Below are 15,247 nucleotides of genomic sequence, written 5' to 3'. Positions count from 1 at the left end.
CTAATATTTAGTTGGCCTTCCATATTTGCAGATTCTGCACCTGAGGTTGGAAAATATTTGAAAAAAATATCTGTCCTATCTGTACAGATGTATAAGCACTACTTACTAACACATTTGCATTGTATTAGGTATTGTAAGTCATCTAAAGATGATTTAAAGTGGACAGGAGGATGATTTTAAATAAAGGACTTGAGCATCCAGGAGTTTTTGTATGGAGCAGGAGTCCTAAAACCAATCTCCTGTGGATACCGAGGAACGACTATACATTTATTCAAGGGAGAAAGTGACCTGGAAGAGGGCTGCTGCACATGACATGCAGGTCACTGGGAGTGCCCCTTCCAGGGCATGAGGGGGATGTGTCTCTTGAGTCCCTGGGAAGCTTCCCCTCTTGAGACCACAGATGGGAAATTGTTTCCGGGCTAGTGCAGGGAATATTGCTGGTGGTGTTTCTTTGGTTTCTTATGCTGATCTATGCATAATTGTGGTCTAGAAAATATTGAGTGAATGATTAACATATAGTTCTCAGTTTTATTTAGCTGCCAAACTTTTAGCACTAGGAAATAACCCAAGCCAACTACCTTGCAGTGGCTTAGGATTTTAGGTTTTAAAGTCAAAACTCATAGCTATAAAAACAGTTGAAAGCTTTTAATGTATTGTATGAATAAAGAATGACTTATGAGATAGAATTTAAATCAGTACACACATTTTTTCCTCTGTCCTCTTGTCTCCTATTATTAAATTTGGGTCTTGGATAAACATTTATAACAATCATCTCTACAGAAGTAGGTAGTTTTAAATAATGTGAATTGGTAACCATTTAAGATCTTTAGTATGATCAATATATATAATATCACTTTTACTCTTCAGTGAAAGTGAAAGCACACCATACTTGAGGGTAGATTTGGGGTAAACAATCAATCTATAGAAAAATGTTTTCCTTTATTTTCAAAATACCATTAAGACTTCTTATTTAATGGCCTCTGGTCTCAGAGGCTGTGAGGTTCAGGAATGCAGAGTATGAGTGAATGAGGTGGTTGGGAAAGGCAGTGAACAAGCAATTGGTCAGTTCTGTAGAGGTCTCCAGGGCCTGTCTGCACATTTCTCCCTCTACCCCAGGTGTTAGTCACATTGACTTTCTTGCTGACTCTGGGACAGGTCAGCCATGCTTCTGCCTCAGGGCCTTCTGCACTTGGAGGCCTTCAATGGCTTGCTTCTTTCTTTGAGTTTTTTCAGAGGTCACCTTCTTAGTAAGCGGCTCCCTTACTCTCTGTGACTTGCATTCTGTCTGTACCCAGCTCCTTACTCCATAGCACTTTCTTCTACCATACCCCATACATTGTACTTATTCATGTTGTTTAGTGGCCTTCTTCCCCTGCCTGAATCATGAGATCCACAAAGGCAGAAATTTTGTTTTTGCTGTACCTCCTGGAATGGATATCATGCAATGGGGTCTAGAATGGTGATGGCTCATAATAGGTACTCAACTATATTGTTTGAATGAGTGGATGAATAGTTTTCATATAATTACAGAACTTAGAAACTAGCTTCATTTTGTTTTTCTGTTTTAAGCTGTGTTTGTCCAAGACCTGAAAATAAAATTTGCTTCCTATTGTGTATTTAAGGAAAAAAAGCCCACCGTTATGGAGGCCCCTCCCTGGCTCTCATGGCTGTCATAGATAGTTTAAGTAGTGAGGCGATTGCTGTGCACAACCAAGGAACAGAGTCAGGCAGAGAAGTCTGGGGGGAGGACACCAGGTGCCATCATCACTTGGGGAAGCTGGTGTGTAAACTAAGTTGATTTTTCACCTGTACAATGTGGGTGTTTATATCGCTAGCATTGCTTGTGTGGTTTATAGACTGAAGAGAATAGTTCAAGAGAAAAAATAAATAGTATGTGAAAGAATGAGGCATGCTTATATTTACCTGTACATTCTCTTGTTCTTTAAAAAGTATGGTTGTATTATTTTTGGTTATTTCAGCTATAAAACTTATATTGTAAAATTCAAAAAGTTAAAAAACTAGGCTTTAATGCCAGTACTGAAAATGGCACTTCCTATCTTAATTTTTAAAGAAGTTCCTGTTTATTACTTGTAGATTCTTTTTAGGCCAATGCCCTCTCTGAACATCTGAAATTTTTCCCCCTTAGGACTTGAACAACACTTTTAGAATCTTTCTAAGCAAATTAATAAAACAGCTACAAAAAAAAAAAACCTCAAAAATTATTTAGGAGTAAATCTAAATGAGAGCAACAAATCTCTATAATGAAAATTAAAAAAACACTGATGAGGGGCTGGGGATGTGGCTTAAGCAGTAGCACGCTTGTCTGGCATGCACGGTTGCTAGGTTCGATCCTCAGCACCACATAAAAATAAAATAAAGATGTTGTGTCCAGCGAAAACTAAAAAAATAACTATTAAAAAATTCTCTCTCTCTGTCTCTCTCTCTTTAAAAAAAAACACTGATGATATATTCAGGACACAGAGAACTGGAAAAAAAGCCTGTGTTCATGGATAGGAAAAAATATCAATGTTGTTAAAATAACCATACTCTCCCAAATGTTCTATAGGTTCAGTGAAGTTATACAAACAGACAAAACAATCCTAAATTCATATGGAACCACAAAAAACCCAGAGTAGCCAAAGGGATCCTGAGTGGGATAGAGGGTTATGTTGGAAGTATCCTAGTACTTGACTTTGAAACATACTGCAAAGCTAAAACAGCTTGGTACTGGCATACAAACAGATACATAAACAAATGGAACAGAACCCAGAAATTAATCTGCATTCATATAGCCAACTGAGATTTTATTGAGGTGCTAAGAACATGCAATGATGCTGGAAAAAATGAATATACATAAATGAAAGACTGAAACTTCTCCCCCTTCCTCTCCCTGAACACAAAAATCAATTCAAAATAGATCAAATATCTAAATGTTAAACCCCAGGTGTGAAGCTGGGAGGGGAATGGACGGTAGTTAAGTAAGGAGCTCTAAAACATGTAGTGGAGGATATATTCTGGTTCTTCTTTAGTGCATAGTAGGGTAACTTTTGTTTAATCTATGATACACTTGAAGACATATATACTACATGAAAACATAGGCAATGGTGTAGGCAATGATTTTTCAGTTAGGACCACAAAAGTACAGGCAACAAAAGTGAAAATAAAATAATTTGATTGTATCAAGCTTAGACTCTCCTGTGCAGCAAAGAAAATAATGAACAAAACTGAGAGGCAACCCACAGACTGGGAGAAAATATTTGCAAACCATTCATTCAGTAAAGGGTTAATATCCAGAATACACAAGGAACTAAAAACAGTCATGAAAAAAAAAACCTGAATAATCCAATTTAAAAAATGGACTAAAGAAATAATCAGAAGTTTCTCAAAAGAAGACACACAACAGCCAACAAGTGCATGAAAAAACGCTTAATTTCTGTGATATGTTTAAAATTAACAAGAGCACGAAATTTCCAACACACAAAAGTAATTAATGGTTGAAGAGATAGAAATGCTTATTATCCTAATTTGATTATGACACATTGTATATATGTATTGAATTACTCCATAAGGATGTACAAATTTTATGTCTCAATAATAAAATCATTTTCTATTAGCATCAATTATGAAAGGGGTAATTATAAACACTATAAATAAAGCTATGAAATAGCTTATAATTATTCTAATGACCAAATTCTCCCTTTTTAAATTTAAAGAAAATTCTAGTTCTGATAAATGATGTATTTTCAGATATGTATAACTCTGTATTGTGTTCATAAAGAAACTCTGTACATGATGGCATGTTTAATGGACATCACTCCAGCAGCTGCAGCTGAAGCCTATTACTTTAAAACAACTTGAACACCTGTGAATTACTCTATTCTAGTGGACAGTCTATATTGAGGATTAGAAGATCTAGCTCTGCCTCCCAGGTGCAACTTAGATTTATATGGCAGTTATGAACACTAAATTATTTTCTTTTGATCTCTGCTTGAACTTCCAAGTATAGGCTTTGATGGTTTCTTCTCCATTCCCTGCTTCTGTCCTCCACACCCTTCACAGTGATCCTCAGTGTGGTGGATAGCAATGTTCTTGAACATCTTTGTTACCACTTTCAGAAGACTTTATTTGAAAGTTCTTCCCATGTTCACAATAGATCTTTCTGCCTTTAACTTTTACCTCCAGAATAAGGAAAAAGAGTTAGATCTCTCTTCTATTTTACTTTTTCCCAGATATATCAGGAGAGTTACAACATGATAAGAATTATTATGACCTGTTATTCCAAGTTAAATCTTCTTGGGCTTTTCTCCAATCTTCCACAGTCGTGATTTTCAGCTCTCCATACTATCCTGGTCCCTATTAATGAATAGATAGATAAAGCTTTGCTTTTGGTGTGATATGCTGACAGTTCACAAGTCAGGCACAACCTTAAGAGGGTAGAGTGGCTATCCTCCTTCACGTTGGAGACAGTTTCCATCTATGTATAGCCATGATGCCATCAGCTTCATTGAGTAGTTAGTGTCATTTTGAGCCTCAGTTAATTAAAGTCTGTTTTATTTTCCTTTCCTTGCTTGTATACCAAAGCACCTACACCATCATAATCCGTGACACTTTTTGTGTTTGTTTTGGGGGTTTGGTGTTTTATTCAGTTTATATAGTCATTGCTAATTAACAATGGGACATATAGTGAGGAATGTGTTGTGCAGCAGTTTCCTTGTGTGAATATTAGTGCTCACAAATATGAAGATGGCTACCATATCCTTAGATGTTAAGATCTCACAGGTCCATTGTTGCCTTCAACACTATATTTGATTTCATTATATGTACTAGATGTGGACCTTGGTACCAATAGTTAATATCTGCTTCAGGGGCATTATTTCTCCTTCCAAATTACTAATCACTTATTGTAGCTTTTTATCATTGAAATACCTAAGATATTAATAAAATATTGTGTAGGATGAGGCTTAAGATAGTGCTCCAAGGTGTAGCTCAATGTGCTGCCAGACCTGTGTTGCCTGATATGTCAGCTGTGAACATGTGACTATTCACACTTATATTTTAATTAGTTGAATTCAAAGGAAATTAAAATCTAGTTCCTTAGCTGCACTAGTCACATTTTAAATACCCATTAGCCACATGTGGTTTTTGGACAGCAGCAAATTCTAATTTATAGTGTTATATTGATTTTATCTGATATTGATTTCTTAGCACTCTGAAACATAAAAGAAATAACTTTCTGTATTTCTCCATTTTTATTCCTTTAATTTGACTACAGATTATTAAAGAGACATTTTATTTGAGGGTACCAGGCAGATTTTAATAAAAAAGATATAATTTAATTTATTTTTTGAAGAATGACTATGATTTTTAAATTGGTGGAATTGTCAATTTCTTGGGAAAATGTGATAATACAGAAAGACATACTACTAAAACTATTATGCAGATTTAATGCAATTCCAATTAGAATCCCAACATCATTCCTTATAGAACTAGAAAAAGCAATCATAAAATTCATCTGGAAAAATAAGAGACCCAGAATAGCCAAAGCAATCCTTAGCAAAAAGAGTAAAGCAGGAGGCATCATAATACCAGACCTTAAATTATACTACAAAGCTATAGTAACAACAACAACAACAATAAACATGGTATTGGCACCAAAACAGACATGTAGACCAATGGTACAAATTAGAAGGTACAAAGACAATCCCATATAAATAGAGTTATCTATTAGACAAAAGTGCCAAAAACATACATTAGAGAAAAGATAGCCTCTTTAACCAATAGTGCTAGGAAAACTGGAAATCCATATGTAGCAAAATGAAATTAAACCTCTCTCTCTTACCCTGCACAAAAATCAACTCAAAGTGGATCAAAGACTTTGGCACTAGAACAGAGACCCTAAGCCTAATAGAAGAAAAAGTAGGCCCAAATATTCATCATATTGGCTTAGGACCTGAGTTTCTTAACAAGACTCTTAAAGCACAAGAAGTAAAATTAAGAATCAATGAGTGGAATGGAAACCAAAAAGTCTCTTCTCAGCAAAGTAAACAATCAGTAATGTGAAGAGAGAGCCTACAGAATGGGAAAAAATCATTACTACAAGCACCTCAGATAGAGCACTAATCTTCAGGATATATAAAGAACTCAAAAAACTTAACACCACAATACCAAATAATACAATCAATAAATGGGCTAAGAAACTGAAACAGAGACTTCACAGAAGAAGAAATACAGTCAGTCAACATCATGGAAAAATGTTCAACATCTCTAGTAATTAGAGAAATGCAAATAAAAACTACTCTATGATTTCATCTCACTACAGTCAGAATGGCAACTCTCAAGAATATAAGCAATAATAAGTGTTGGGGAAAAAGGTACAGTCATATATTGCTGGTGGGACTTCAAATTGGTACAACCACTATGGAAAGCAGTATGGCGATTCCTTAGAAACTTTGGAATGAAACCACCATTTGACCCAGTATCCCACTCCTTGGTTTATACCCAAAGGACTTAAAATCAGCATACCACAGTGATGCAGCCACATCAATATTTTCTAGCAGTTCAATTCACAATAGCTCAACTATGGAACCAACCTGGATGCTCTTCAACAGATGAATGGATAAAAAAAAGTGATACATATACACAAGGGAATCTTACTCAGCCTTAAAGAAAAATGAAATTATCGCATTTATAGGTAAATGGGTGGAACTAGAGAATACCGTGCTAAGTGAAATCAGCCAGTACCCAAAACCCCAAAAGCTGAATATTTGGTAAGCACATACTGATCCATAGTGGGAGTGGTGTTGGTGATAGGGAAGAATGAAGGAACTTTAGATTGTATAAAGGGGAGTGAGGGGAAGAACCATAGAATGACACACATGATTACCCTATATTTAAGTATGATTACACTACTGGTGTGATTTATACCATGTTCAGCCAGAAGAATAATATGTTGTATTCCATTTGTGTGCAATGTGTCAAAATTCACTCTACTGTCATGTATAACAATTTGTAACAAATTAAAAGAAAATAGGAGGGAGACTGGTAGAATAGAAGAAGGGGGGGATTAGGGGAGGGAGGGGAAGGATAGGGGAGGTACTGAGGAATGAAACTGATCAAATTATACTATTTTATTTTGTGCATGTATGAATATATTATAACCAATCCCACTGTTATGTATAATTTTAATGTGCCAATAAAAATGAAAAAATATGAATAAATAGTGAGGTACATTAGTGCATAATAAATAAATTAAATAATTGCAAAAAAAAAAAAAAAAAGAGATATGAGTAGTTCAGTATTCCCAGGGATTAAGGTGTGTGAGGTTTAATAGTTAGATTTATATCTGGAAAAGAAAATTGGAGATGTGATTACGTTTTATTTTAAAAAATGAATGTAACTGATTGTAAGTATGAATTGGAGGAAGAGAAAGTTTATCCATTCATTCAGCACTTATTTGGCTTCTGCTCTGTCCTGGCACTGAACTGTGTATAGAATATACCCTCATGGCATCTTTCCTTGGAAGGGCTGAGCAATCAGTTGGGGAGACACAGAAGGACCTCACTGCAATTTGTGTGCTATGGTTGAGATACGGATAGTGATGATGTCTGTAGGAAACAAGGTCACTGATCTGGGAAGGTATCCAGTGAGTAATTTTAGTTGTTTATCTCTGAAGTAGAAGTTTGATAAACATCATTTAACATCTGGAGTTATTTCCCTTTATTTGGGGTTTTGTAAGCACCTGAACTGTTTCTAATGGGCAGTCAGGGTTGAAATTCACTAGTCCTCTGTGTAGAATTTCATAATAAATAATAGGTGACTTATTTTGTCACCTCTGACATGGAATGTTCCCTTTTTTTTTCACCAATCTGAGTCTGATATAATAAAGAGTTAAGACCTTTGTTATAGGAACATTTCAAGTAAATGAAATGACAGAATCCAAGAAAAGCATAATGTACAATAGCTAGTAGAAAGAACTCTGAAATCAAGTTTGAGCAATTTTTTTTTACCTTTGTGGACTACAATTTCTTCATCTGATTTATGGAAAACATGTGTATCTATTTTGTAGGACTTTGTGAGAACTAAATGAGTTAATACAGTAGTCTCCCTTTATCCAAGGAGTAGCATACATTCATTGCAAGACTCCCAGCAAATTTCTGAAATGGCACATAGTATCAAACTCCATATATGCTATGTTTATTCTTATGCATACATACCGATGATAAAGTTTAATTTATAAATTAGGTAGGTACAGGTTGTGATTAATGATAATAACTAATAAGAAAGTAGAATAAATAGAACAATATACTAGAATAAAAGATATGTGAATATTTCTATAAATATCATACTGTATTCACCCTTCTTCTTGTGATGATGTGAAATGATACAGTGGCTTCATGATGAGAAATGAGATGAATGACATAGGCCTTGTCATGTAGCAATAAGCTACTACGTAAATGCTCCCAAAACACAAGTACTATTACACCCTGTGGATAGATCTGATAACTGAGATGGCTGGCTACTAAGTGACTGAAGAGTTCGTAGCCGATATAGTGCAGATACACTAGACAAAGGGATGATTCACATCCCCAGGATGGACAGAGAGGAATGGCATGAGATTTTATCATGTTACTCAGAGCAGTGTGCAATTTCAAACTTATGAATTGTTTCTTGTTGAAATTTTGGATATAATATTTTTGGACCTTAGTTGACCATTGGTAAGTGAAACTGCAGACAAGGGGGAATTACTGTTTACATACCTTATTTACTTGATTTAAAAATGTACATATTACTTGCTTTATAATCAGAAGGTGACATACAAGTAATAGAGTATTCTCTTTCACTTGGCAAGGCTTTTTCTTTCTGTGTGATACATGAAATAAGGGTTTATCTTATAATTAGTACTGTCATTAAATTTATTTATTGCATGAATTCCAAATGCTTAATTTTGATTTGTTTTAGTAAAGTAAAATGCCTTAGTTGCCTCTTTAAATATAATACTTATGATAATGATTAAGTTTAAAACAACTATTGGGTGTTTTCTGTGTGTTAGGCAGTGTGCAGATAAAAGCATTTAATTTTCATAATGGAATAATAATGGGTATTTTTTTAGATGGTTCTGAGGAATCTAGAAAAATCTCAAACTAAGATTCAAATACATTTGATTTCAAAATCCAGGTTGTTAACCACTATTTTATACTGAATATTCTGATATTTAACCCACAGATATACATAAAATGCACAGAGTGGGCTTATTCTTTTAAAATAAAATAGCAAGAAACATATAAACAGGGAAATACCATTTAATGTTGCCACTCCATCAATAACTCTATCAACATGTTACCATGTGATACTGCCTCTAAGTTGAGGGAAGAATGGTTGAGAAAGAGAGAAAATAATTTGACATCTCAAGGTGAGATCTGGACAGTGCAAATGCCAGAGACATCACACCCAGAGGTGACAGCACACGGGAAGGCTGTGACTGTTATACTATAAACAGTGGGCCACGTGACAGGTGATCAACTTTATCATTGGACATGCAGAGGTGGGGTTTTCTTTGTTATTTATCTTGCTTGGGATTTGCTGACCTCTATGAATATGATAAATTAGTAATTTTAATTTACTGAGAAAATTAATTTCCTCTTCCCATTCTTTTTTTTTCTTTTCTCCTAGAACACAGTTAAAGGAATGCTTTAATATTATTCATCAAGTAGCTAAGATTTCACCATTTTGATCAGTATTTTTTTTCTCCATTCCTCAGATCCTTTCATTTCTATTACTCTATCTTTGATTTTCTTGACATTTTCTCTGTCATCAGCGATCTGCTACTAAGCCCTCTTGCTGCTGCACAAAACCCATTTTATTTCAATATGATGTTTTTCAAGTTCTAGAATTTTTATCTGGTTATTTCTTATGATGTGTTATTTCTATTATAATATTTCCTTTCACTCATCATGAGCATATTTCCCTGATCCAAGTTTCAGTCACTGCTTGAAAATCCTTCTGTGGGTAGTGGCTTTATCCTCCAACTTTCTTTTCTTGTGTAGATGCCACCTCACTTCCAGCAGCCTCTGCCTCCCATCTCCCATCTCTTGAGACCCAACACCATGTCTTCAGTTGAGATATATGTGTTCAGATGGAGAGATATTTGAAATTAATGTAGAAATTGCCAAACCATTTGACAGTGAAGACCCTGCTGGAAGATTTGGAAATGGATGGTGAAGGAGACAATGATGCAGTTCTTCTACCAAATGGTAACAGAGCAATATTAAAGAGACCATTCAGCAGGGCACCCACCACAGGGATGAACCTCCTCCTCCTCCTAAGGATAATGAGAACAAAGAAAAATGAACAGACAGTGTCCCTGTTTGGGACCCAGCATTCCTGAAAGTTGACCAAGAAATGCTTTTTGTACTTATTCTGACTGTAAGCTACTTAGATATCAAAGGTTTCCTTGATGTTATAGGCAAGCCTGTTGACAGTATGATCAAGGGGAAAACTCCTAAGGAGGTTCATAAGACCTTCAATATAAAAAAGGACTTTGCTGCAGAGGAGGAAGCTCAGGTGAACAAAGGAATCCAGAGTGTGAGAGATATGAAATGCTGTGCTGATGCTTCAACAATGTAAGGACTGCTATAAATACTAGTTGATGGTGCTGTTTATCCTTGTTGATATTATTAGACAAGCAGTAGACAAATGCAGCAGCAAATCAATTCTTTTAACATAATGCTATCATCACTGTGTGTGTAGTATAATCTGTCTATGCAGATTCCAAACCTAGGCTGACTTTCTGCTAGTATGATTAAAGTTTCTTTTTTTTTTCTTTTTTTTTTTTTTTTGTTCTGAATAAAAACCAGACTGTGTGTTCTCTACAAAGTAGCATTTTATGCTTTCCCTCTGCTTGTAGAGATTTCTGGCTATTTTATTGTTTAGTTAATTTTACTGACCCTTTAAATGTTGGCATTGTAAACAGAACAATATGCAAAAAGTTTTCTGAAATATAACTTTTAAAAAGGAAAAGAAAATCTTTGATAATTTCAACATCTGGACCATGTCAGAGTTAGTCTTATTGATTGTCGTATTTTTTGAGACTGAATCTTGTCTTCTAGATTTTGTTAAATTCTTCCCAAAAGTGTTGATGGATTTGCTTTTGTTTTTGCAAAAGTTAGTTTGGATGACTTAAACTACAAACTCGTCCTCCTGGACACTTACATCATCATTCAGTTCTTTCACCTTAGCCTGGTTTATAGATCAGCCAGAGATTTGATTGGAGTTCATATACAGAACTTAGGCTGCATCTTCCCTCTTTCCTTTCACTGGGAATTTTTGTAATTGTCATCACGCTCTACCATCTGTACATGCCCTATACTTTGTCCATTAGTTCTTTCAGCCAATAAGCCTGTAGGTTTTCTACTGGAGACTGTGGTACATGTGGGAGGCTGCAAATTCATAAAAATAGGAAACTCACCTACAGTTTAATTTCCCAATGTTTACTTGATTTATTTACTTGATAATGCTAACCCAGTTACCAATGCATATTCATTAATAGAAATATTTTATCTTGAGATATTCTGTGATTATTTATAGTTCTAATATTAAGTTTTTGTTTGATAAATTGAACCTGAAAATATTTTTCTCAATGTGTTTAATTTCACATTTCTTAAAATTATGTGCTGTGAAATTTTAATCTATTGAATAAATTCATTAGGAATGTGTACTGAATTTTACTGTATAATAGTTGCAGATTTTATGCCCTTTTTTCCTGCAAAAAAGTGGGATGCAATCATTATGTGAAGCTTTTTTTTTCCTTTTTTAAGTTGTGTGGGTATGACTTAAAAATCATTTGTTACTAAACTGGTTTTGATGCAAGATGAGATTGCACAGAATATTGTAAATATACATTACTGCAGTGGCACAATTATGTGGTGAAATATAGTATTTTATTCTTCTATTATTTCCTGAAATTTGAAATATTTTGATTACAAACATTTGGTAGGCTAACTATGAAAACGTAATTAGTGAGGATGTGAAGATAATTTGAATTTTTAATATTTTCATACTTATAAATGTGTTTAAAAACTCAGAGAAGCCTAGCAGTTTCTTGTGAAATGACTCCAGCTGGCCTGCATTGTGTGTGTGTGCATTTTTGCTTTCCTCATGTCTAATTATACTTATTTCCATGTATTGTTTCTTAATTCTTTGTACTTGTGCTTTGTCATGACCAGACATAGAAACTATATTTTTGAATAGAATCTTTGTAAAATGATCATTTTTAAGTATAATAGAATGGTTACATATTTTTATAACATTTAAAATTTAAATTTCTTAATATTTTAGATTATCATGTAATATGGATGTATAGCAGTGTTTTGGGGAAAGGTAAATATCTTTTCTCTTATAAAGATAATTCAGTTTTGGAAATAAACTATTCTTCAATCTCTTCTCAGTTAAAGCAAGGGATTTTAAAAAAATCAAGAAATGTTATAAAAGAATGTATCAGCTACTCAGAGCAGAAAACTCAACCTAAAGTGCCCTAAACAATAAAAATACATAGGCTTGTTTAGCAGAAAGCCTGGACACAGGAACAGGTTAACAGTGTTAGTGTAGACAGAGCTCCATCTATCATTTCAGCTTGAAAAACTGTATTGGCTTTTTTCAAGGGCTGTTCCCCTCATTGTCACAGAATGGTTGCAACAACTTCAGACATCCAGGTTTTCTTTCATGAACATTACTTTACTCAAGGTGATAGCCTTTTCCTGAAGTTTTCTCTTCTTTTCACCAGAAAATTAGAAGTATCATATTTAGCTTGCAGCAGTAATTATTTACCTTTTCGTATGTGTAGACCATGTGGTTCCTGACCACCTGGGAGACTGAATACCAGAACAAAATTAGGATTCTTACTGCTATTGAGAAAGGAATGAAGACAATAGACTGTGGTTCTTACACTCAGATTAGGACTATGAAGATTTTTCAGTTTCTTGGAGGAACCATATTTTCTTTTGCTTCTAAGACCTTGTCTTTGCTGTGTAGAGGCAGGACCCCTCTTTACACAGTTGTTATCTCCTTACCCTTTAATTTTTAGTTTAGATACAACTGCTTTTGTAAAGCCTTCCTAAATATAAGAAGAAAATGGTAGTAAAAACGTACTGCCAGGGCTGGGTTGTGGCTTAGCAGTAGAGCGCTCACCTCACATGTGCGAGACCCTGGGTTCAATCCTCAGCACCACATAAAAATAAATAAGTGAAATAAAGGTATTGTGTCCAACTACAACTAAAAATAAATAAATATTAAAAAAACATACTGCCATAGGTAGAAGATACTTTGTAATTAATGGTAAAGGTTTGCAGGGAGGGAACAATTCTAAATATTTCTTAACAGGCTAGCCTCAAACTATAATGCAGTAGAAGTTGGCTGAACTAGAAGGCGAAGTTGACAAACTACAACCAGTCAGAGATTTTAGCCCATTTTTCTTACTAACTGCTAGTCACAGAAGAAAAAAATAGAAGATATGGAAGAATTGAGTAACCTGACCAACTCAGGTGAGCAGATCCATCATTGGGCTCAGCATGGCCTTATAGCCTTAGGCTTATACTTACTCTTCCAGAGAACATGAAAATAAGGAACACACCTCAACTTATTTTTACAGAAGTATAACTTTGATAGTAGAAATTGACAATAATATTAAGAGAAAGGATATTATAGGGTTAAACTTTTGTAAACAAACAAACGTGTAATCCCAAGCCAAGTGAGGTTATTCCAAGAATACAAGGGTGCCTTCAAATTTGTTAGTATATTTCACAGTATTATTTAAATCATGGAGAAAATGATGATTCTCTTACCTGAAGCAGAAAATTATTTAGTAATAAGGAAACTTCCAAAAGTTAGTTTCTTACTGCTGCTGTCACAAATTATCACAAACTTTGTGACTTAAAAAGGAAATATATTGTCCTATGGTTCTGGACACCAGAAGTCAAAAAAAAAAAAAAAAGGGGTCTCCATGGGCTAAAACTGAGGTCTGTTCATGGCTATGTTCCTTCCGGAGGTTCCATGGCAGAATTCATTTCCTTGCCTTTTACAGCTTTAGGAGGCTGCCTGCATCCCACCTTTCCAACCTCTGCTTCTGTCAATATAGCATCTTTCTGACTATGATTATCTTTCATCATTTTCTGTTAAAGGACCCTACTAGTTACCATGGGGCCACCCAGATAATCCAGGACAATGTTAGTAGCTCAAAAATTCTTAACTTAATCTCCCACCCCAAAGTACTTTTTGTTATTTTTAAAGTATAACAAATGCACAGTTCTGGAGGATTAGGACATGGACATATTTGGAGAGCCATTAATCTGTATCACAGTGCAGCTAAAAGGGTTTACAAAGAACCTTATGCATACTGGTGAAAATTCTTGGGAATGAGGCAAGGTTGCTCACTAGCACCTTATTGGTATTGTCAGGAGGACATAACCAGTGCAGTTAGACAAATCGTTAAACAAATGAACAAATAAATTGTAATATTTGAAAGGCAGGAATATCTTCTTATTTGCAGATAAACATGTTTGCAAACAAAGAAAATTCCAAAAGAAATCAAAGATAAGTTACTATAACTAATAAGCAACTTTAGGAATTTGTCTAGGCTCCCATTAAAAAAAAATACCATAAACTGAGAGACATAAACGAGAAATTTAATGTCATACAATTGTAGGGGTTAGAAATTGCAAGATCATGGTAGGTTGAATTCCTAGTGAGGGTTCTCATCCTGGCTTGCCTTCTCACTGTGACTTCATGTGGCAGGATGTGGGGAAAGAGAGAGCAAGCTCTCTGGTGTACCTTAGGGCACAATTCCCATTGTGAGTCAACCCTCCCACCCATGCTTATGTAACCTTACTTTTTCTCCTATCAGCCCCATCTCTAGTAACTATCATATTGATATGTGGGTGGTGAAATGGGCATAGTTATCCACTCTTCAGTGGAAGTGTTGCTGGATACAGAATCACTCCAGTGAATAAAATCAGTTGTATTTCTATTTAGCAGCAACAAGCAGAAAACAAAATTTAAAAAGGATATTGTTTACAGCAGCAGTAAAATGTCAAATAAATGTACTGAAAAACAAGATCACACCAGGAAAAAATATGATTGAGAGGAACTAAAAAAGGCCTAAACAAAAGGAGTAATGAAATGGAAGTGGTAGGAAGATTCACTAACATTAGAATGTAGACTCTTCCCTATTCATTATAGCTTTGTAAGCATTCTCCAG

General features: G+C 34.9%; 1 protein-coding gene and 1 pseudogene across 1 annotated transcript in view; both read left to right on the top strand.

Moving 5' to 3' along the window:
- Gmds (GDP-mannose 4,6-dehydratase) overlaps positions 1–15,247 on the top strand; it is a 625,359-nt gene that overhangs the window by 175,271 nt on the left and 434,841 nt on the right. The gene's annotated exons all lie outside the window — the stretch shown is intronic.
- Positions 7,577–11,518, top strand: LOC114107391 (S-phase kinase-associated protein 1 pseudogene; annotated as a pseudogene).

Source organism: Marmota flaviventris, chromosome 6, assembly GCF_047511675.1.
Source record: "Marmota flaviventris isolate mMarFla1 chromosome 6, mMarFla1.hap1, whole genome shotgun sequence".
Taxonomy (NCBI): Eukaryota; Metazoa; Chordata; class Mammalia; order Rodentia; family Sciuridae; genus Marmota; species Marmota flaviventris.
This window is presented reverse-complemented; position numbering and strand designations above follow the sequence as displayed.